At 47.2% G+C, this 23679-nt stretch overlaps 1 protein-coding gene across 2 annotated transcripts in view; it reads left to right on the forward strand.

The window, feature by feature from the left end:
• Positions 1 to 4744: 4744 nt before the first annotated feature.
• Positions 4745 to 23679, forward strand: part of ELF4 (E74 like ETS transcription factor 4) — a 41697-nt gene continuing 22762 nt past the window's right edge. The window contains exon 1 of one of the 2 annotated variants that reach the window (XM_090265246.1): positions 4745 to 5031. The gene's annotated coding sequence lies outside the window, so the exon portion shown is untranslated. Of the gene's footprint in view, positions 5032 to 5058; positions 5326 to 23679 lie in introns of those variants that run through there. The other variant, XM_090265247.1, reaches the window with a different exon arrangement.

Genomic DNA, 23679 nt, shown 5'->3' on the forward strand with positions numbered 1-23679 from the left:
ACACAAAGGCAGGCAAGGCCCTAGAGAGACCCATCCCACACACACCCGCTCACACACAAACCAGCAGCAGCCGCTGAGTTGGATGGTTTCCTCAAAAGAGAGCTGGAAAGTTTGTTTGCTGCCAGTGAAGGGGCCTAGACATTCCGTGAAATGACTCATACTGCACCTTTATAGGCATTAAATATTGTATTCTTCTGGATTAAACAACAACAACAGCCCTCGACCCCTGCCATGGGGGCAGGGCGGGGAAACTGAGGAGTGGCTGCATTCCCATTGGGCCTCTGTCTAGCACATGTCTCAGGCTTGTCCTCGCTCCCTGTGGGATGGGGCAGTCCTGAAAGAGTAGAATCATCTACCTCTTGGTACAAACTTCAGCCTGGAGCCTCCCCTTGGCAGGATGTGAAATGGGTAAAATTAGGAGAGGATGAGCCCCCCTCACAGCCTTTCCCCACTACCCCACCTCATCCCCAGTCCCAAGGATCTGGAGTCAAACACATTACCCACACTGTGGTATTCCAGTCTGAGTCTTTCCTATCTTTCCTTTCATTTAAACACTCCTTTCCAACTCTCCTGCCTGTTCTTACTGCCACTGCCCTGCACAACTCCAGGGGGCACTATTCACCATGTGTAATATGTAGTGCTCCAGTGCAATGTCACTGGAGCCCCCTCTACTCCCCTGAGCCTCTTGTCCATCTGAGGAGGAAACACCCAGCTTGGTGGCTGCTTGTGTCCCTGTCCCCCAGCCCACCCAAGGGCCCACAGAAGGCCTCCACATATTGCCATCCTTCTGCTTCCCATCCCAACCCCTTGGCCCCATAGCAGCTTCCTGAGCCAAGGCCTCATGAGGTCCACTTGTTTTTTCCTGTGGGCCAATGAAAGGACGCACCTCTGCAGCATCATTTGGCATCTCTGCAGGGTCTGGGGGCATAGTGAAGCTGCCTGCCACACAAGATGGGTGTTGAGGCAGCAGATTTTGGGGATTGAAGGGTTGACTCTGGCTCCACTGGAGAGTTCCCTAAAGCTCCATATGCTTTGCTGCCTCAGATAGGTGCCCCAAAGCAGGCTGGTACCCTCAGCCCTGGTCCCAGGGACTTTTCCAGGCTGAGTCCTGGCTTCCAGACAGGGACTAGAGTCCAATGGGATTAGAGATGCCAGGGGGCTTACCCTCATTGATGAACTCTGCCCAAAACCACTTCTGCCAAATCTTCCAACAACCCAGAGGGGGCCTGAAGGACACTGATTCTTCCCCCTCATAAAAGAAACACTATGCCTATACAAGGCACCTCCTATGTCAGGGATGTCATCTTCCTCCAGGAAAGCCCCTTAACAGCTGGCTAGCCCTCCAAAAAGTGAAACCCATCAGTCCTCTGAAGTTTTGTAGGGGCTCTCATGGGGCCAGAGCCAGTCCCTGCAAAGCACTGGAGAGCAAAGGTATATAACTCTCCGTTTAAATGAGAGCAGGGTTCAATTGGGGTACCAAGTGGCTTCCTAAGAGTCCCAGCCAAGGAAGGTGACTTGTCAGACTAAAGTTATGGTCTTGGAAGTTGTTCCCAACCTCATTCTTCCATCTGTTTGTCTATAATTTGGCTTAGGCATATATCCCCACCCCTGTTACCCCCTAATATTGTCCAGCCCAACAGACTACCACTCCAGGATAGAGCACTTTGGTATAAGCTATCCCAAGGAATTCTTTTATTTTGCAGCTACTCAACAATCTTTTTTGAACAAACCCAGCCACAACGTAGGACTTAGAGCTTTCTGCCTATCACTGGATCTAGCTAGGGCCTTGTCATATAAACCCCATAGAGGTAAACCTAGGGTTATTGAACATACTAACAGAGGCCTAACTGGTGGCTGGATAGACATGATTACAGGGGGCTTCTCAACTTCACAGCTGGGAAGGTTCATTTTAAACTGTAACCTTTCTCCTGGTTTTTGAATATGCTTCTCATTCTGAAAGTCTGATTGATAGGCAACTTTTCTAGCATGTGTCTGTGGTGAAAAGTAGGGCCATGGCCACAGAAGCTGTAGCAGTGTGGTGTTTTGTTCTGGCCGTGGGTTTGAATAGAATTTGTTGAGGCCAAGAGGTTCAAGGAGGTGAGTGAACCTTGTCTCCAGAGCACCTAGGGTGATCTGCAGAAGAACATAAGCTTTCAGGCACTACTTAAAAAGGGGACAAAGAGGGACTGAGAAAGTTGCCAAGGTGGAAAGGCCAAATGAGTGGAGAAGTGGGGAGGTGTCCCTACACAGCCTACGGGCAACCAGTAGGCCCCTCCACTCATGGAATGATCCAGGTCCCGAGGCCTTGAGATGACCCAGTAGGAGCTGGAGAACGAGGGAAGAGCGGGGCTGGAACGAGACAGGCTGAGACTGCACACTGGATGGCGTAGCTTGGGCATCTACAGGCAACTCGAGAAGGGGAATTCCTGCCAAGTCAGGGAATGAGCCATTGGCAGAGACAGCATGGCTGTCATCAGGAGTGGTGATCTCAGCCGGCTGGCCCCGCCTGGCTGGGGCTCAACCTACGGGTAAGTGGAAGAGCAGGGAGCCAGGTGGGGAAGGGCTGGCAGACTGGAGAGCAGCAAGGTCATTGGGGAGGGCAGCCCAGGTGACCTGGAGCCTTGGAGTCAGGAAGGTCATTCTGGTGGCCCATGGCTCCCCAAGGTGAGGTTGGCACAAGATTTTCATCAAGGGGGTAGGGTTTGCTTTGGCTGCAACTCCCAGATCATGGGGCTGTGGCTAGTTCTGAGTGGCTAGGGAAGGTGAGAACTAATGGGATTCCCACAGGTCGTGGGCTCCAGGTCACTGGCAGGCATTAGAGCCAGTCACTATGAGCTGGTGGGAGTGGTGCTGTCCTCCACTCCAACCCCTTCTCAGGATGAGGATCTCTGTTGTGGCTCTTCTGTGTCTTGAAACTTCAGCCTTGGTTTAAACCGCACTCACAGGAGGGATCCACCATGGGTCCTCCAAAGCTTCTGGCCTGGCCCTGTCAGACCTCCCACTAATCCTGCCTGAGAGCTGGGTAGAGAAAATCGAAATGAGGATAAGGATGGTACTGAAGGTGGCTACCATTTATTGAGGGCTTACTGGGCCCTAGGCACCGCCATAGACACAGGTTACCTCATTCAATCCTCACCACAGCCTTGTGAAGTAGGTTCTTATTACTGCCAATTTAAAAATAATGAAAGTGGGGCATAGAGAGTTTAAGTGAGTTGCCAAGAGACGCACAGCTGGAAGAGGAACCCAAGGCTGTCTGTTATTAGAGACCACTGAATTCTTAGCAAAATGGGAAAAGTGTGTGTGTGTGCATCCATTAGTGAGTTTCAAGGTCAAGATAAAAGGGATTTAGGAGGCAGCTGGGACCTACCACAATTTTGATAGCAGAACCTCATGGACAAGAGGCTAGCAGAGAACAGTGTCTCCAGGATCCAGAATCCCCTGGAGAAAGAGTGCCCACTGAGAAAAGAAAAAAGTGGAAATTTGCTCTTCGTGCTTATTTTAGGGACTTGGCCATAGGTGGCCAAGAGGTATCAAGGGCAAGTGCCCCATTGCAGCACCTAGGGCTTTTCCTGGAAACATGTACGTAATCTGTAGCTGCTTTCTCAGGCATCTTCCACCACCACTCCTGTCCCTCAGTCTTGTTCCAAGAACTATCTTTTCTCGAGGCTGGGGAAGCAGGCAGATGCTGATGGTCGAGCAGGTTCCTGAACCTCAGGCTCTTTCACCACCTTTGTCCTTCAGAGGGTCCTCCTACCCTTGGGGTTCTTTCAGTTTTGCTGCTCTCTGTCAAGGAGATGCCAGGGCTGAGGTTCTACTGGCACCCTCTTACAGACCATGCAGAGCCATAAGAAGGGACAACTCACAGCTCCTGCTTGAGTATCCTAGCTGTAGGACCAGATGTGGACACTTGTGTGGAGACTGAGGCAGATCAAAGAAGAGGATAGGGGGAAAGAGAAGAAAATGGGGTTCAAGTAGATGCCTCAAGCAGAGCACCCTGGCTTTGGACAGAAAGGGGCATTAGCTTTCTTCCAGCACCCCAACTCTGGCTGTGTTCCCACCTGCTGTGGCAGCCCAGGTCCTCTTTACCCAGCCTTTCCACCATTCATATCCTTTGAACCTCTTCCACCAGGTGCACTAGTCTTGACTTCCCTCAGAAATCCCCCAAACTCTCCAGTCACCTCAAGAGCACCATGCATTTGGCTGGGGATTCTGCAGTGTTTGGAATTTGTTCCTGAATTGTATTCTCCGAACATCTTCTGGCCTCACACACCCGTGCAGCCCACGCTCCCTCCAGGTTCGTACACAGCAGGCGGTCAATAATGTAGAGTTCAGGGCTCTGGCCAAAGGCGTCGAGCAAGTGGACTGTACAGGCCAAGGGGCTGGATAGAGCCGTCCAGAGTCCCCAGAGAGTAGAGTTCTCTACAAGGCACTGTGTAGGGGCTTCCCACCAGGGCTAGGGAGGAGTGGGAGCTATGCTCTCCGAGGGAGACCTGCCCTCGCCTTCCCCTGGGGGCGAGAGAACCATGAGGGGAAGGAGAGGCCGCGCGGGCCCCTGGCACGGCTCCCTCTGCCTTGCTGGCGACAGCGGCGGGCCGGGGGTGGAGGGGCGCTGTTTCCACCATGACGACTCTTCCCTCCCTTGCTCCCTCCCTTACCCCGCCCGCCGAGGTCCCTCCCGTCGGTCCCTCCCTCCGGCTCTTCCCTCCCTCCCACCCAGCCTCCTTCGCGCCCGCCCCAGCCGCCGCCTGAGGGGACGTGTGTGGCTCTGGTGCAATTTCCCCTTTCGATCGGTTGTCTCAGCGAAGGTCTCCGCTGGCTCGCACACCCTCCCCGGGTGCCCCCACCGCCCCAACCGCCCCGGCTGCCTGCCTGGGCCATTCTGCGTCCACTCCGCCTCCCGGAGTCGTTTTTGCAGGGGCGCCGCGGGTTCACCTGGTATTTGCATCTCGCCCTCTAACTTACCATTGGCGGCGCGACGTGTGGGAGAACCCTACGCCTCGCCCGCCCGGACCGGCCTGCCCCCGCGTTAAGGTGAGTCACGGGCGCAGGGCCGCGGGGGCAGGCTGGCAGGGAGGAGAGGAGGTTAGGAAGGAGGGAGGCGGACGCTGGCCCCAGCGGCCGCGGGGACCGACCCGGTGCTGCGCTCAACTTCCACTTCTCCTTTCGCCGGCGCCGAGATCCCGGCGCCAGTTGCCCGGTCCGGCTTCTCAAGGGAGAAGGAGGGCTGGCAGGGCTGGGGACCCGCGCGTCTCGGCCCCCGGAGTGGGGAGAGGAGCAAGGCGATCGGTCGATCACAGCTTGGCGACCAAGCCCATTTCGCCTCAGGTACGTCGATGGCGCCGGTTCTTCGAGCCTTCGAAGACGTCGAAAAGTTTGTCTGAGGGCGGGATCGGGGCCCCGGGCCCCACAGTGTAGGGGTTGGGGGCCCAGGGAAGGGGGGCAAAGCCGTGGCGTGTTGAGTCCCGCCCTTGCCTCGCCCCACCGCGTGTGTGCTGTGGATCCCTGGCTCCTGATCCCGGGTTAGAAGCGAAATCGATTTTCTGAGTCCGGGTTGGGGGGACTGTCATTTTTCCCGCTCCCTGGTCAGCCAGTGTTCCATGAGAAGACTGATCGCGACAACAGTACCCCAAAAGCTGGGTTCCTGAGGGCAGGAGGTTGGGCGGGTCAGTGGTAGGGCTGTTAGATTGATCCAGCGGCCCGCAGAGCTTCCTGGGCCAGGCGCCTTAGGGTAAAATACCCTCAGAGACACACACACTTGAATAATTGAATCGCCAAAATCGAGACCTCTTGGCGGGGCCCAGCGAGGGGGGGGGGCGGCGCCGGAGTTTGCGTGTGAGCCAGGCGGCAGCCTTCCCTCTCCCGCGTTCCCGCTCTCCCGAGTTCTCCCGCCTCTCTGTTCCCTCTTCTGCTGCCGGCAAGGAGAGTCTCAAGCCACACAACTTGGGATTCCCTGCCGACAACGCCGTGCTTTTGGACACTGCTGGGGCGGTAGTGGCGTTATGAATTCCTGGTCTCTCCACCGCACCCTAACTCTGCCGCGCTTAATTCACAACTGTGTGCAGGGACGGTGTCGTTCTGACCAGAGTCACCTCCTGAGCCCTTGGCACCTGGCTCAGCCAAGTTCTCCCTGGCTGCTCCCACCACCACTACACCCCACCCGTGGGATTCGATGGCCTTTTGATTCCTAGCCCCCATCCCTCTGCCCGAGATTGAGCCCTGTCTGGTCCTGCAGCTTCTTCTGGTTAATGTTTGACAGTTCATTGTGGCTAATCATTTTAATTAGCTCTTAAAATGGGGAGGAACAGTTAACCTTGGACTTCTTGATTTTTGCCTGGTGGGGCCTCAAATGGGAGGAGTGCTGGGGAGGTGGGGAGGTAGGAGCGGAAGTGAGGTCACCACCCCAGGGCCTGAGCCACCACTGCTGGGCCCCAACAGCTGGCGGGCACGCCCATCGGGGACTCACCCCCTTAGAGCTCACCCGTGGCCAGAGTGCCAGGTGGGAGGGGGATGAAGGGAACAAATCTAGCTATCCCACTGAAAATGCCCAGGGAACACCATGCCTGGCAAGAATTTAAATCCCGCCTCATAGTTACTTACACAGGGTTTGGTCGGTTATAAGACGCTTTCTACCATTAATTTAGTGGACCTAGAGCATAAACAGCCTCTCGGGGAGTTATGTTAAGTGAAGGACTGAACTATCCTGAAGACTTCCTACAGAGCTGATTGGGGAAGAAGCTGCCTTGCTTGTGGTTGTCTCTGTGCCTGGGTTCAAAGGCTGGGATTTCTTGGAGGGGGGCATTGAGCAGGCTCCACGTTGCCACCCTCACCCAGCCTCCACTGTGAGCCTAAGGAGTGGCTTGTTTGCAACTATGTCTGGCATTCCTCCCACTGCTACACTGTTTGCTCGGTGGTTGCTCAGGAACTGGCGCCCACCCCTGGACAAGCTGGAGGCCCGAAACCCACCCTCCTCCTGTCTAGGGCTAAGAGGTGGCACAGTGGCTTCTGTCTCCTCTCTCCTGTACTGGGATCTAAAAATGAGGTTGCTGTGTGGTCTGTAAGTCATGGCTTTGATGGAAAGGATGTGCAAAATAACCCAACCTACAAAATTCAGGGCTTTTGTTTCCAAAAGCTCCAGCTCGATGCAGGCTGAGGGGACTGTTTTCCCAGGGAAATCGTGTCTCCTAAGCTTGGCCTTGGTCCTCACCGATCCCCCCCCCCAACTTTTTCATTTTCCCTCCAATCCCTAGAACTAGACTCTCTGGGTCTAAATCTAGTTTTCTTACTAGCCATATGATCGCAGTCATTCATATGCCTCAGTTTCCTCATCTGTCTAATGGGACCCACCTCTTAAGTTTGTGCTCATTATCAGAACAGTACATGACACGCAGTAAGTAAAGACTAGCATAGTGATATCATCTACCTAACACAGTGCCTAAAGCTCAGATTCAACTCAGCTATCACTTGGTGAGAGCCAGTCCCAGGACCAGGCATCAATTGCAGTGAGAATAATGTGGTGGTGAAGAAGACACCATCCACCATTGGGGTGTCAGAGTAGGGAATTTTGGGGGGGGAGAGTGGCTGGGCCATCTATATAAATAACTGTATGTCAAAACCAGGCTGGAATCCTTGAGCCAGTGCTGGGAGTTAGATACCCCCTTGCCTGGGAACCCTGGCTGGGTTCTTGTCTGGATGCCTCCCCTCCCCCACCCACAAAGAGTCTTGTCCTGGGATTTGGGTGAATGACAGGGGAAGAGAGACCTGGTTCTGTGTGCGCTGGCTGCAGGTGGCAAGCATTCAGTGGCATCATTTGTTGGGTTCCAGGAAAAACTGACATTACGTAGGGTTACCCCCAAATACCCCTCTAGCCTTAGGAGTAGCAGGACCAATGGCTGCCATGCCCCTTGCACCTCTGGGAGGTGCCCCGATAAAACTGGGAAGGGCTTTGAGCAACCTCCTCTCCTCAGACTTGGGCCTGACCCCAACTCAGGCTTGGTTATCTCTCCAGGATTTCCAAACTGCAAAGAGGTTTCTGGCTTCACTGCCAATTTATTCCCTTTGTGGTTCACAGACTGAAAACTAGTTCTGCAGGGGAGAAAGGAAACTCATCCACCGTACCCAGAATCCCATAGGCTCTTTCCTAGGGGTCAGGTGCTTTTCTCATCAACACCAACCCACTTGCAAATCTCTAGCCACTGAGCTTCAAGTGTCCTATAATCGCAGCCCTGCCACTAATGCCCTATAGCTCGGGCCCCAGCGCTGGTTGCCAAGGAACTGCTTGTCAAGGAGCTTATGAGAGTTCTGACCTCATAGGGGCTGCTGAGTTTCGATTCAAAAGACATTTATTAACACCTACTGTGTGCCCAACCTGTGCTAGGTGCTGTAGGGAAGCATGCGAAGGAGATGGTGGGGAAGAGGAAACTAAGACACTGAAAAATCAGAGGCTAGGACAAACAGCCAGGCCAGTGGCTGGTCAGGTGCTAATTGTGCTCCTTGGAGCAGGGGCCAGAGGTGGCCAGGGCTCTGAGGTCGGCAGCAGCTGGAAGAGGGAGGGAAGGCTTTGTGAGTGATGGGCCTCAAGCTAGACTTTGAAAGGGAGCTCGTGCGGCGCGGCGCGGGGGAGATTTGACTACGCAAAAAGGGGAGAAAAGTCACTTTCCTCTTTCTTCCCTGGCCACAAACTGACCTCGGGAGCCTGGATAATTGTTTGACAAATGTGTGTCACATAAAGGACCAGGTCAGCAAGTGTGGGTAGCTCAGTACAGTCCCCAATCTCCATTCTAGGAGTCATAACGTGGCTGGCCCAGACCAGGAACCCAGCCTGTATGATGAGATGCAAAGGATAGTCAGGCTTCCCTGCCACCCAAGCTAAGCCAATTTCATTTTGGCACCCTACCCCCACCCCCAACATACACAGGCCCTGGTGAGAAGAGTGAGGGAAAGAGAGATAGGGAGCACCAAAAGAACAGGAAAACTGACATGCCACAGGTGTTCATGGCAAGAACAGGCTGGTCAGGTCCCACCTTCCCTAGGCTTCTGGGAGTACTCTGGAAGCCCAGGGGTTCAGGTGGAGGACAGAAATTTTCATTTTCTCATCCATCTGGGAGCCAAAGTGTCTAGAGATTCCCACATGTCTCTATCCAGACCACCAAGCAAGGGCAAGTACTAGCCGTATATTTGTTCTGCTGCTTCTGTGTCTCCCATGGCTGGGCATAGAGGAGAACTTTGCCCTTGTTGGGTTTAACTGGATATAAACACCTGGACACACACATGCCCCCCATGCCTCATTTTTTCCTCTCTCACTGCTCTCTTGTTCTGCCCCTTCCCCAGCACATCGCAACACAATGGGGGATACCAGAGTGCCCTGACTTCTTGGATAGGAAATTGTGTCCTAAGGTGAGCTTCTTTGCAAAGAAACCTCAGCTTGCTCCCAGGGTAAGGAGGAGTGTCAGGCAGCAAGGAAAGGTGTTTGATGCAGGAGGATCTGCAAGCGAAAGTTCCAAAACATTACTCAGTCAGATGAAAAAGAAGCGAGAGGCTAAGCAGCTTGCCCAGGTTGAGCAAACTTTTTTAGGTTCTCACCTTCTTGGTAGATCATTTTCTTGTTCCGTGCTGGCACTTCCTCTTCTAGTCTAACCCCAATTCTTCTCGAGAACATATTGTCTCAAGGTGGGGAAGAGCACAGGTTCTCTGCCTTCATATCCCAGACCTACCACTTACTGGCTGTGTGACTGTGGGCTTCTCACTTAACCATTCTAGGTGTCAGTGCCCACCTTACAGGGCTAGAGTCAAGATTAAAGGAGATAATGCATGTAAAGCACTCAGCATGGTGTCTGGTACAATAAGTGCTAGTTGTCATTATTCCTGGAGCTGTTGCTGTTGCTGTTGTTGTTATCATTTCCCCTTCACATACCTTTGACTTTGCCAGCTGCCAGGAATCAGCTGCTTCTCAGGCAGTGCGGGGAGAGTATGCTATAACCATTCCTAAAACCAAGAGGAAGATTTTCCAGATCTCTCTGCTAACTTTGTGTTAATACTTCCATCACATGGAATTAGGAAGTGATGTGGAAGAAGATTGTGTGTGTGTGTGTGTGTGTGTGCATGTAGAGTGAAACTCATCTTTAACATCTTTATTAACATTGCCATCTTTTGTCTCTTCACTACTTTTATCTTATCATTTGCTGTAGGAATCAGAGTAAGTTCCTTTGAGAACAGACCTCACATTCCACCCCTGGCTAGTATTTAGCAATCATCCGTTTGTTGTTCTTAAGCTACTGAATGTAGAATTCTGGGAGCTGACTGGTCAACACTGCTCACTTTCTCCTTCCTTTTGCTAGAGTAGATGATAGGATCATTCTGGACCAATGCCCAGAGGCCTGGGGTTAGAACTGGGGCACTGCCTTTGCCCAGAACAGTTCCTAGGGGGCTGGGCCATTCCCATTCCAAAGACCTTCCAGAAAGTAACTTGGAGGTTCCATGTGCTGTCAAATGGATTGTGTTTGCCTGAGGAGCCTGTGACCATCAGGGCCAGGAGGCCAAGGATAAGTAGTACCACCCTTGGTTCACCCCTGAACTACTTCACTCAGTCCCCTGGTTCCTGCCCCACAGGTTAGAACTGCTAGGCCTCAGGGGATGGGAGAGTGGGCAATTAACCTTAACCTCCCCAAATTCCTGATGACCTGATTAAAAAAGGAAGTATTTAGACATACATTTAAGAGATAATGTGTCTTTTTCCCATAATGCCCTCAGAGGATAAGAGGCTAGTTCAGCTCTTGATTTTCTCAGAATCCATGCGCAGAAAATGCCTGTCTCATTAGGTAACTACTTTCTAGGCACCATCTTAATCTTAAAAGTGCACACACACACACACACACACACACACACACACACACACACACATACACACACACCAGGCCCAGCCTCCTGCTCTGAAGGATCTAAACCCAAATCTAGAGCTGTGGCAGTACATGTGCACTTAGCCCCACATCAGGCAGGAGCTGAAGTGCCAACCAGCCTATGGCACTTAAGATTTGTAGATTGGTTGATGATGGGGGTCCATGGCTTATCTAGAAAAAAGCCATTCTTCTCAATCCTCAGCTTCATTGGGAAGGCTTTCTGGAAGTGAGTGGGCAGATGACTTTTCAAAATAGGCGAGGGCTTTGGCTGTGCTATAGGGACATTCCAGACTAGGTGGGATAATAATATTAGCATGAGAGTGAACAAAAGATAAAACAACACAAACCCACTAGAATCAGGACACTCAGTAAGTCCCAAGGTTCAGCATTTGGCTCTACTGGTGGCACCAAGGAATGTGTTTTCTAGGACAGCATGGGTGTTCTTGCTTCTTTTGTCTTTATTCCTGTTAAAGAATAAAATTCTACATAGTTAAATTACATAGTGATTTAATTATGCTACACAGTAATATAACATAGTAAAATTACAGAGTATTTGCTGTTGTTATTGTGTCCATCTGGAGAACTTGCCCTTTATTTAACAGAAGCTTTTTTGAGGTAATATTGACATACAAGAAACTGCACATATTTAAAGTATGCAATTTGATAATATTTGACATATGTATATACTCGTGAAACCATCACCCTTGAATGTTTCCTTGTGCACCTTTGCAATCCCTTGTTTTCATCCTGAGCAACAACTTATCTTCTTTCTGTCACTATTGATTAATGTGCATTTTCTTTTTTTAATTGAAATATACTTGGGATGTAATATTATGTAAATTTAAGGTGTACAACATGGTAATTTGATTCATTTATATGTTGTAATATGGCTCCAGTTGTGATAATTAGCAATTCTATCACTTTACAGAACTATCCTTTCTTTTTAGTGATTGGAATAATTAAGATCTAGTCTCCTAGCAAGTCTGATGATTATAATGCATTATTGTTGCCTATATTCATTATCCTGTGCACTAGAGCTATAGGGCTTATTTAGTATCATTGTAATAGTTTGCATTCTCTAGAGTTTTATGTAAATGGAATCATATAACTTTTACTCTCATTTTGTGCAGCATATTTATTGTAAGATTCATCCATGTTGTTATATATAACTGTATTTCATTCCTTTTTACTGTTAAGTAGCATTCCATTTTATGGACATAGTACACATTGTATATTTACTCAACAGTCGATGAACATTTGGTGTTTTCCCCCAGTTTTTGGCTATTACAAACAAAACTGCTATGCACATCTGTGTACAAATCTTTGTGTGGGTATATATGTCCTTTTCTCTTGATTACATACCTAGGAGTTTAATGGCTGGATCATATAGTAGTTGTGAGTTCAACTTTTTAAGAAACTGTGAAACTGTTTTACAAGCGGTTGTACCATTTTACTTTCCCACCAGCAGTATATGAGAGTTCCAATTGCTTCACATCCCTTTCAAAACTTGGTGTGGGCAGTGTTTTTAATTTTAGCTACTCTAACGTGTGCAGTTGTATCTCATCGTGGCTTTAAAAGTCCACCTAGTCAATTTTTACTTTTATGGCTCATGCTTTTGGTGTTATATCTAACAATTCTTCACTTAGCCCTAGGTTACAATTTTTTTTTTACTTTAACATTTTTTTTAAATTAGCCCTGACTGGTGTGACTCAGTTGGTTGGGCACCCTGCCTTGAAGCAAAAGGTCGCTGGTTCGATTCTGGGTCAAGGCCCATGCCTAGGTTTCGGGCATGTATGTGAGGCAACCAATCGATGTTTCTCTCTTACATTGACATTTCTCTTCTCTTTTTCCCACCCTTCCTCTCTCTCTAAAAATAAATAAAACCTTAAAATTTTTAAAAAATTACATCTGACATTCAGTATTATTTTATATTAGCTTTAGGTGTAGAATATATGTATATTATATATATATATTATATATATATATATATATATATATTTTTTTTTTTTTTTTACAAAACAATCACCCCATAAGTCTAATACCCACTTGGCACTATACATAGTTATTACAATATTATTGACTATCTTCCCTATGCTGTACTTTACATCCCTATGATTATTTTTTAACTACTAATTTGTACTTTACCTTTTTCACCCAGTGCCCCCAATTCCTCCTCTCATCTGGGAACCATCAGTTTGTTCTCTGTATCTATGAGTCTGTTTATGTTTTGTTCATTTATTTTGTTTTTTAGATTCCACATATAAGTAAAAGCATATGGTATTTGTCTTTCTCTGTCTGACTTACTTCACTTAACATAATACCCTCTGGGTCTATCCATGCTGTCACAAATGGTAAGATTTCATTCTTTTTTATGGCTTTTTTATCCATTTGTCTATTGATGGGCACTGGGGTTGCTTCCATAGCTTGGCTATTGTAAATAACACTGCAATGAACATAAGAGTGCATATATCTTTTCGAATTAGTGTTTTGGATTTCTATGGATAAATAACCAGTGGAATTGCTGGGTCATAAGGTAGTTCTATTTTTATTTTCTTGAGGAAACTTCATACTATTCTCCATAGTGGTCTCACCAATCTGCAGTCCCACCAACAGTGCATAAGGCTTCCCTTTTCTTCATATCCTCATCAACAACTGTAGTTTTTTTTATTTATTGATGATAGCCAATCCGAGAGGATAAGATGCTATCTCACCATGGTTTTAATTTGCATTTTTCTGATGATTAGTTATGTTGAGCATACTTTCATATGTCTATTGGCCATCTGTATGTCCTCTTTGAAGAAGTGTCTATTCAGATACTTTGCCCATTTTTAAGTTGGATTGTTTGCCTTTTTTGGTGTTGAGTTTTATAAGTTCTTTATAAATTTTGAATATTAACCCCTTATCAGATGTTCTCCCATTCAGTGGGTTGTCTCCCATTCATTTTGTTGATGGGTCTTTTGCTGTGAAAAACTTTTTCTAAAAAGATTTTATATATTTATTTTTTAGAGAGAGGGGAAGGGAGGGAGAAAAAGAGGGAAACATCAATGTGTGGTTGCCTCTCACACGCCCCCAACTGGAAACCTGACCTGCAACCTAGGCATGTGCCCTGACTGGAAATCAAACTGGTGACCCTTTGGTTTGCAGGCTGGCACTCAATCCACTGAGCCACACAAGCCAGAGCTTTTTATGGAACTTTGATATAGTACCACTTGTTTGTTTGTTTGTTATTTCCCTTGCTTGAAGAGATATATCAGAAAAAATATTACTGAGAACAGTGTCAGAGAATTTACTGCCTATGTTTTCTTTTAGGAGTTTCATGTTTTCAAATCTTACATTTAAGCCTTTAATCCATTTTGAGTTTATTCTTCTTTATGGTGTGAGAAGGTGGTCTAGTTTCATTTTTTGCATGTATCTGTTCAGTTTTCCCAAAAACATTTATTGACTAGACCGTCTTTACCCCATTGTATATTCTTGTCTTTGTTTGTTATATATTAATTGAGCGTATAGGTGTGGGTTTGTTTCTGGGCTTCCTATTCTGTTTTATTGATCTATGTGTTTGTTTCTTTGCCAGTACCATGCTGTTTTGGTTACTATAGCCTTGTAGTATAGTTTAATATCAGGTAGCGTAATACCTCCAATTTTGTTCTTCTTTCTTAAGGTTGCTGTGGCTATTCAGTGTCTTTTGTGGTTTCATATAAATTTTAGGATTATTTGTTCTAGTTCTGTGAAAAATGCTATTGGTATTTTGATAGGGATTGCACTGAATCTGTACATTGCTTTGAGTAGTATGACCATTTTAATAATGTTGTTAAGTCTTCCTATCCATGAACATGGTATATGGTTCCATCTCTTTGTATCTTCTTCAATTTCTTTCTTCAGTATCTTATAATCTTTCAAGTACAGGCCTTTTACTTCCTTGGTTAAATTTTTTCCTAGGTAGTTTCTTTTTGTATAAAAATGCAACTAATTTCTGGATATTAATTTTGTATCATGTTACTTTACTGAATTCATTTATCAGTTTCAATAGTTTTTGGGTGGAAAATATTTTGTCTAATGTTTTCTTTCAGAAGTTTTATAGTTTTAGGCTTCACATTTTTCTGTATGGTGAGAAATATGGCTCAAAATTCATTTTTTTACACTACATATAGATATACTATTATTCCAGCATCATCTGCTGAAAAAGCTATCATTATTCTACTGCAGCTGTCTTTATATATGTGGTCTTATTTCTGTACTTTATATTCTGTTTCATCGATTGATCTCTTTGTTTCTCTTTATGACAGTACCAATTATTTTGATTACTGTAGCTTTATAATAATTCTTAAAATCAGGTAGTGTTGGCCCTTCAATGTTGTTCTTTTTCAAAGATATTTTTGCCTATTTTAAGTCACTTTAAATTTTGTATGAATTTTAGAATTAGATTGCCAATATCATCTCCTTTTTTAAATAAATGTATTTATTTTTAATTTTTAGAGAGAGGGGAATGGAGAGAGAAGAAGAGGGAGAGAAACACCAATGTGTGGTTGCCTCTTACACGCCCCCAAATGGGGACCTGGATCACATCCCAGGCATGTGCCCTGACAGGGAATTGACTCCTTGGTTCACAGGCTGGCGCTCAATCCACTGAGCCACACCCAGCCAGGGAATATCATCTTTTTGTATTTGAATTTATCCTATTTACATTAATTGCTACAACACATATACTTGGCTGTGTTTTTGTGATCTTATTTTATCATCATGAATGACCCTAATGTTACTGTTATTTTAGGAGATGCTTAATCTTTTCACTGGTATTCTTCAGCTTAAACGTTCCTTAACTTTACTATGCATTTTCAAAATGGGACTATTTATTTGCCTTTTATTTATAATCCATTTTTTTGTAATGCACCAAAGTAATATATGGCCTTTTGTAAATATCAATATTATATCTGTAAAGAACTGATTGGATCTGTTCTAAATTATAGTTTTATATCTTGCTCCTCACATCCTTTAATTTTCATTTCTAAATTTTTTGTTTTACTCCCATTCCTGTATTCCCTTCCCCTTTGATAACTGTCAGCTTCTTATCTATATCTATGGATCTGTTTCTGTTTTATTTTAGATTCCACATGTAAGTGAAATTACACAGTATTTGCATCTATATCTATAAATCTGATCTGTTTTGTTTTAGATTCTACACATAAGTGAAATTACAGAATATTTCTCTTTCTCTGATTTATTTCACTTAGCATAGTATCTTCTAGGTGCATGTGTATTCTTGCAAACGGCAAAATTTCATTCTTTTCTTGCTGAATTACCAATATATATGTGTGTGTGTGTGTGTGTGTGTATTTACTTATTTATTTATATTTTATATATGTATATATATATATTCGTCGTCGGCAGCCGTCCGTCTCGAGAGACGATGGTGTAGCTTCTTAAGAGTCTATCTGCACCGCCGAGAATGGCTGTGCAGTCCGACTCGGGAGTGACACGGTATCTGTCTCCTCCCGTGTTGAATCGACATCTTGCGATGACGCTGGAGTGTCCTCTCCAGCGAAGCTGAAGCTACAGAGCCTGGGCAGGGTGATATGGAGGGTCTGCTGTTGCCCATGCAGCAGACCCCCCCTCTCTTCGCAGCTGAAGGGTCCAAGGGAAAGACGGAGTCAATACAGCTTGGCTTCAGGTGCGCCGCAGGAGTTGCCGGTGTTAACTACAACGTCAAACCGCCTTAGGGACTCCGGCTCCGGATTTTCTGTCGGGGTTTACTCCTTTAGCTTTTCCCCTAAGAGGTATGCCGCAAGGCAGCGGAGGTTTTTTGGAGTCAGTATATATATATATAATTCCTTCATCTATTGATGGACATATAGCATGATGCTCCCATAATTTGACTATTACTAGTAATGCTGCAATGAACATAAGGGTCCATATGTACTGAATTAGTGTTTTTGTTTTCTTTTGATAAATACCTAGCAGTGGAATTGCTGGATCATATGGCAGATTTATTTTTAATTTTTTGAGGAATCTTCATACTGTTTTCCATAGTGGATGCACTAATTTATGGTCCCACTAACAGTGTATAAGAACAACCCATTTTTTGTGAATGGGTCCATGACTATCTGCTCCACACATCTTTTTATAGATGCCAATCATATCACTTTTCAACTTTATCTGTCTAGACAACAAAAGGCCTTTTTAAAAAAATGTTTGTCCCCATATAGTTATCCTCATACCCCATTCTCCTGAATCATTTTAGCTCTTAAAACTGATCCCGTACTATGAAATCTCTTCCAAGGGTTCAGTGATCAGACCAGCACCCAATATCCCTGGAGTCCAAACGCTGATTTTGTACATAGAGATAATATTTTAATGATGACCTGACTGATCATGAACTGCCTTCTCGATGCTGCTTAGAATAAATGACTTTAACTGGTATGTATTTCCCCTAACAGAGGCTTGGAGCAAAAAGGGACAGGTAATACTTGAGCCTGGAGACATTTGCCCCATAACTTTATCCCTATCCTCCGACTGTATCTATCAAGACTTGGAGTTTCTTTTCTAGAGATCTTACTCAGGCTGAAAATTTACATGGACTTAATTCATGAATGCCCAGACCTGTGTTAAGAGTCAGGAGAAGATGAGATAGGCTTTAATCCTACAGATTTTACTGCCTGTTGGGGAAAGAAGACATACACAAGAAGTAATTAAAGAGCAATCCAAGATCTGTGGGATTGAGATCTTGTGGAATTTAAGGGCTATGGGAGTTTAGAGAAGGGGGATCCATGGGTATGGACTCTACTTGTCAGTGTGTAACCAGCTCCATGGGTTTAGGGAACTTGGTTGGGACCTTGCTGGATGGGCACTATTTGATTAACAGAGACTGAGTAGCAAGGGTATGGCAGGCCTGAGAAACTCTGTGAATGAGCCTGGAATGTTCCCTCTGGGGACCATGAGGAGACCACTGGGCTTGAAGCCCAGGCTTGAGTTGAGAAATCATGGGAAACAAGGCTGAGTAGGTAGGGTGGGGTCAGACTGTAAAGGACCTTTGGAAACCAAGCAGATGAGTTTGGACTCTAAAGCTCTGCCTAGTACGGCTGGTGTGGCCACAGCCATAGATCTAAATGTGTGCCCTGGAGAAGGAGTTGGCACTAGCTCAAAGGCTGAGGGAGGATCTAGGGTGAGGCAGGGCCACAACTGGAACTTCATCTTCCTCACACCCAGTCAAGTGGGCTTTCTGCTGCCCCAAGCCTAGTTGTTATCTTTTTCTTAACATAGACTACAGGCCTGGTGAGTGAATGGTGAAGGCCAGCTTGCTCCTTGGCTGATGGAGTAATGGGAAGCAGAGCCACTGTGAAACATCCTTGACCTACCCATTGTCTGTTCCACTATTGCCCCAGAGCCACTCCTTAGGCTAAAGCAGGGCAACTGCAATGGCTTTTTAAAATGAAAATGTGTTAAAGAGAGAGGTGACACATTAACCCAATATCATCCATTAACACATGAACATTAAATGATTTACATATCTGAACGATGAGAAAGTCATTCATGGGGAGATGGGATGGTGGCCTGTGGAAGCCCTGACTGCTAGGAGAGTCAGTAAGCTTGAGAGGAGCTCTGGATAACATGACATCTATAGTGGAAAGTGGGGAGGGGAGGCCCAAGGCTGTGAGAGCCATGTGACATGGCATGCCTGTGGTTACATAGCCCATTAATGGCAAAATTGTCTGAGCAGACTTTCCAAACTTTCCCATCCAAGCGCTCCAAACTGTTGAATTGTATGATCTATACCTAAAAGGCCTTACACAGCCTCATAAAATTTCTCTGGAGTATGGCATTTTATTTTAAGTGTGAATGTTACAATCTACCGCCTAAATATATTTAATTGATTTATCAGTGAACAAAATGGAAGCTCCACAAGGTGAGCCTGATTTGGACAATGGCTTTGATTTCTGCCCTGGGGCTTTGTCAGCTTTAGCAAGAAGGCACTGTCCCTATGGGGCCTGCCTATGGACGGGTCAGAACTTGAGCTTTCAGGATCTAAACCCAAATGCTGGAAGGGAGATCTACCACCCGCAGCATGTTCATTTGTCTACTGTCCCCATCCCACTCCCTCTTCTTGATTTAAATCTAAGCCTTGTATTATGGGAGAAAGTTGTTGGACTTGGTCAGTGGTTTGCTCTAGCCTCAGCCTTTGGATGGGTGGGCAGATCCCAGGCTGGGATGCAGACAACATGGAACCCATGAGGTTCTGAAGTCTGGACATGAATTGGTGGAGGCCATGGCCACGGATTCCCCAGCTTTTCTTCCTCCAGCACACTCATTTGCAGCCCCTCATTTCACTCACCTTTAGCCTGGAGTGGTTACCGTACTCTGCAGTTTAAAAAAAAGTAAAAAAAAGGCTGCTGTCCTCTCAGAGTCTTCCAGCCTAGTACTGCCCCCATCATCTCTTAGTGGCTGAGAACAGAAGAGGCCAGGAGGCACTCCAGGCCAAAAAGCCACCTCAGCAGCCTAAACACTTCATTCCCATCCCAATAGCCTGCAGATAGCAACAAGACAATGTGGAAAGAACAAAGCGTTATGTCCCCCAGCTTGGGCAAGGTGGATAAAGCACTATGAATATCCAGGTTTCGGTAGGGAGCCTTCATCCACACACACCCCCATGCCTGCACAGGAGGTGGCCTCTCCAGACTGTAAGTGCCTGTAGTGACGAAACCACAGCAGGTAGGGCCCTGGGCAAACTGGTGGGGTGGGGCAGCCTGCTGGGTGAGGCCCAGATTCCCCAGGCTGATAAGGCAGCCTGTAAACACCCAGCAAGGGGAGGGGGCAGAGGGCAAGCAACCAGATGGCAGAAGAAGGGGGGAACCGGAGGCCAGGCCTAGCTGCAGGAAGTGGGCCTTGATGTGGAAACATCCTGTCCAGCGGGGGCTAGACCAGTGGCCATCAGCAATCGCTCCCTCCACTGCAGAGACAAGCTCAGCACAAGGTGGGGCTGTCTGGGCACCAGGCCAAGGACCTGGTTCCTGACGTCTCCAAAGGACGTGATCAATGGGTCTCTATTATAGGCTATTCCTCCACTTAGCATTGCTGGCAGGGAAATCAAGACCAAGCTACCCCACATGGAGAAAGGCAGCAGTGCAATTGGGTGAGAGAATTTGAGTCTCACGGGAAAGTCCTGGTGATCACTAGCAGTGAAGAGCATTGATTGGAACACCTAATTGTGTACAAGGCCTTGTGCAGCACTCTGAGAACCATATAGCTGACATGCCATTTTGTTCCATCTTGCAGTGCTTTATAATTAGAATCTCAGAACTGGCAAGGCCTTTTGCAAGAGATCACCCAGCTCATCAGCTTTACACATCAGGACACTGCAATCCAGAAAGGGGTGTGGCCATATTCAGGGCAGACCTTAGTTAAAGCCTCTGCCCTAGAGCGCTTTCCACTGCCTACCCTGTTGCTGCCTTCCACACTCACTGAACCTGGGTAGTTATCCTTGCTTAAGGTTATGGGGAGGCTGATAGGAGGAGAGAGCCCTAGAGTCATAATTCAGAACACCTGGAGTCTGGCCTGAGCTGCTCCATGAACTTGTGTGTGGCCTTTAGTGAGCTGCTACCGTTTCTGGGTCTTGGTTTTTGTTTTTTAATTACAGCTTTATTAGATATAGTTCAATAACATATAGTTCACCCAACTAAAGTACACAATTCAGTGGCTTTTAGTATACTCACAGTTGTATATCCATCACCACAATCCATTTTAGAATATTTTCATCACCCCATAAAGAAACTCTATACCCACTAGCAGTCACTCCCGATTCCTCGGCAACCTCTGGGCCTCAGTTTTGAAGAGATTTGCTATAGAAGTGTTTTTTGGGGGAAAAAAAATCCAGCAATATTGTTCAGGCAGGTGAGCTAACCCAGGTTACTGAGAACTTAGATATGAAAAGACCCTACCACAGAGTAGAAGGGTGGGCCCAGCAGAAAGCCCTTGAGGTGCTCAGGGCTGACTTTCCATAAATATTTGAATAAACATATGAACCAACACCCTGAGATAAGAACTCAGACTTACATACGTGTAAGCTGAGAGCAAGTGTATATTTATGGGGCATGGACCATGCCATGGCCACTCCAGGTCTGGAGCCAGGAACTCTCTGGAACAGTAGGCCCCTGAGGCACAGGAATAGCATCAGCCTCCTTCATACCAGCATCAGCCTCCTTCATACCAGAGCTGGAAGTCTTCTTGAACTAAGGACCTGAGCAGATGCTCGCCAGCAAGGGGCAGTGGGAAAAGCGTGAACTTTGAGATCAAGTTCACATAGGCCTGGGTTTGAGTTCTGCCACCATTCTTGACGGGCAGTGTGACCTTGATCATGTGACCTAATCTTTTCTGAGCTGCACTTCTGTTTCTTAAATGGAACTGTTAAGGCAGGATTACTACCAAAAGAGATTGTACTGAAAACAAAGTTCAAAGAGCAAAATATTTGGAAATAAACCTGGGTTCAAATCCCAGCTCTGCCACTGACCAACTACTTTGTTGTAAGAATTGAAGGAGAAAGCACACATAGTAAAGTGCCTGGTGTAACACCAGCCCCACAGCTCATACCCAGTGAATGTAAGTCCTAGCTGCCTCCCCTGTGTTCCACCCTGTTGCCCTGTAATTTCTACTGTTTGGCCCCCTTCCCCAGAAGCAGAGGGAGCAACTTGAAATGATATCAGAGGGTGCAAAAGAAAATCTTGCTCACATTTAAAAAAGTACCCACATCCCTCTTTCCCTCCCCTAACAGGCCCATGGCTGAGGCCACAGTGGCCACACCTACCATCTCCGGCTCTGCACTAGCCCCTATGAGTACCAACTCCAAAAGCACTTGCCCTGAGCTAGCACTGATCTCACCCACTTCCACCCCCTTCTCCCCATCCAGATGTGCTTTTCAAACACGTGCCACCAACTTTGAGTTGGGCTTGTAACCAAACCCTAGCTTTTGGTTTGCACTGCAGATGTTGGGAGGGGCTGGCAGGAGCCAAGGTGCACATCCAGATGTTGTCTCTGAGGCTTCTTTGGCATCCTGCATGCCAGCTGTGAAGCAGTATTTACTACAATTTGCAGGGATGGAGAAACAGGCTTGTGTGGAGCAGGCACTCCCCTTAGGCGTGATAGGGCCCTATCACTGGGGCACTCGATTCTATTTGCCCTGAGGGGGTGTGGAGGGAGTTGGGAGAGGGAAAGTGGGATTCTATTCTTTTGACAGGAGGTCTAGTTGGGCAGGGCTCTTGGCTAAAGACACAGGAGGAGAGGATCCATTTTTTTTTTTTGTTTGACCCACCCAGAACCATCAATTCTAGGAAGCTTCTCTACTAACTTGAACTTTATGGAACAGTATTACCACAGGAAGACCAAGGTGATGGTGTCTACCCACTACTAGGCCCCCTCCCAGGCATCTAGTCTTCCAGAACCATCATGTATTTCTAACCTGTCCTCAGGAAGACTGGCAACCCGGCCAAGGTCTAGGGCCTCGAGCTTCTACTCTAATCCATTGCCTTAGGAAGACCTGGCAGAGCTACTCACCTGCCTGCAGGATTCCTCACAGGCACACAGCACCACTGCTAGGAACCCCACCTTGCAAGGGCATCTAGGAGGTATTTACAAGTGGAAGTGACCACACCAAATCAGCCTCGGCTATGGAATGTGATAGTTTTCTGTTCCATCACCCAGAAAATGCCACTAGTCTTAACCCACATATAATACCTCGTTCTCCATTGTTGTCTCTCTGCATTGGTGCTAGGGACAAAATTGGGCAAATTTATGAAGTGACATTGACTTCAGTGCCACCTACTCCTCCAAATTAACCCCCATCATTGGCCACTTTACCTAGGCTCTTGCTTCAACCTGCCCTTCCATTCAAAGCCCCCAGGGCTGGTCCACAGCCCAGATGGACATTGACCTCAGCTGTTATTGTCCAGTTTCTTATCCAGTCTTCTAAGGCCAGTCTCACTCTGCCTCCAAGGTGATAGTAGGTAAGGTGATAAACTCACCTTTACTGACCTGCTAACAGGAGAGGTCCCTGCTTCTCCAGCCCAAGCAAGCTGGCAGAGGAGCTACTGAGGCGTCCTCTAGTGTAGACAGCTGTCTCCTCAGCCTTCCTGTGAAGGATCCTCCCCACTGTCCCTAAGGGCCCCTCCCCTCCCTGTACTCTCTGACCTGTGTGGGGAAGGGGCGGGGCTGGGAGGGCCAGCAGGCCCTGAAGGGGAAACTGCTGAAACCCCTGGGACAGGAAGTGGCAGAGAGGGGCTGTTTCCTCTGGCAGAGCAGGGGTGCGGAGAAAGCTGGCCTTACCTCCTGCCTCTCGGCTGTGGGCCCTGGGAGGCTGGGGAGAGCTGAAAGCCCTTCTTTTCCTGCCTCCACCGCTACAAAAAAAAATGGAGGCTCTCGGCCCACCAGATTAGAGAAGGCACTCCCTCAGAGGAGGCCATTTTCATTTTGCAGGGAGAGGAATTATGAGAGAAGGACAGACAGGTCAGCAGAAGGAAAGGGTGGAGCAGGGCAGGTGAATATGGAGCTAGGGGGCCCACAGTGGCAGCGGAAAACCACAGCTGGGCAGGGGAACCTTCTGTAAGCCCTTGTGAGAGAAAATGATGAGGACTGTGCCTGCTTGAAACTGTGTGAGTTGGAAATGCAACAGATTGCTGACTCTGTAAATCATAGGGTTCTCTAAATCATAGACTAGCAAGGACTTTAGACCATCCAGTCCAATCCCCTAATTGTGCTGCTGAGGAAACAAGAGACCCGAAAACAGAAGTGACTTGCTCAAGGTCACACC

The sequence above is a fragment of the Furipterus horrens genome, unplaced genomic scaffold (genome assembly GCF_987537825.1).
Source record: "Furipterus horrens unplaced genomic scaffold, mFurHor1.1.pri manual_scaffold_17, whole genome shotgun sequence".
Taxonomy (NCBI): Eukaryota; Metazoa; Chordata; class Mammalia; order Chiroptera; family Furipteridae; genus Furipterus; species Furipterus horrens.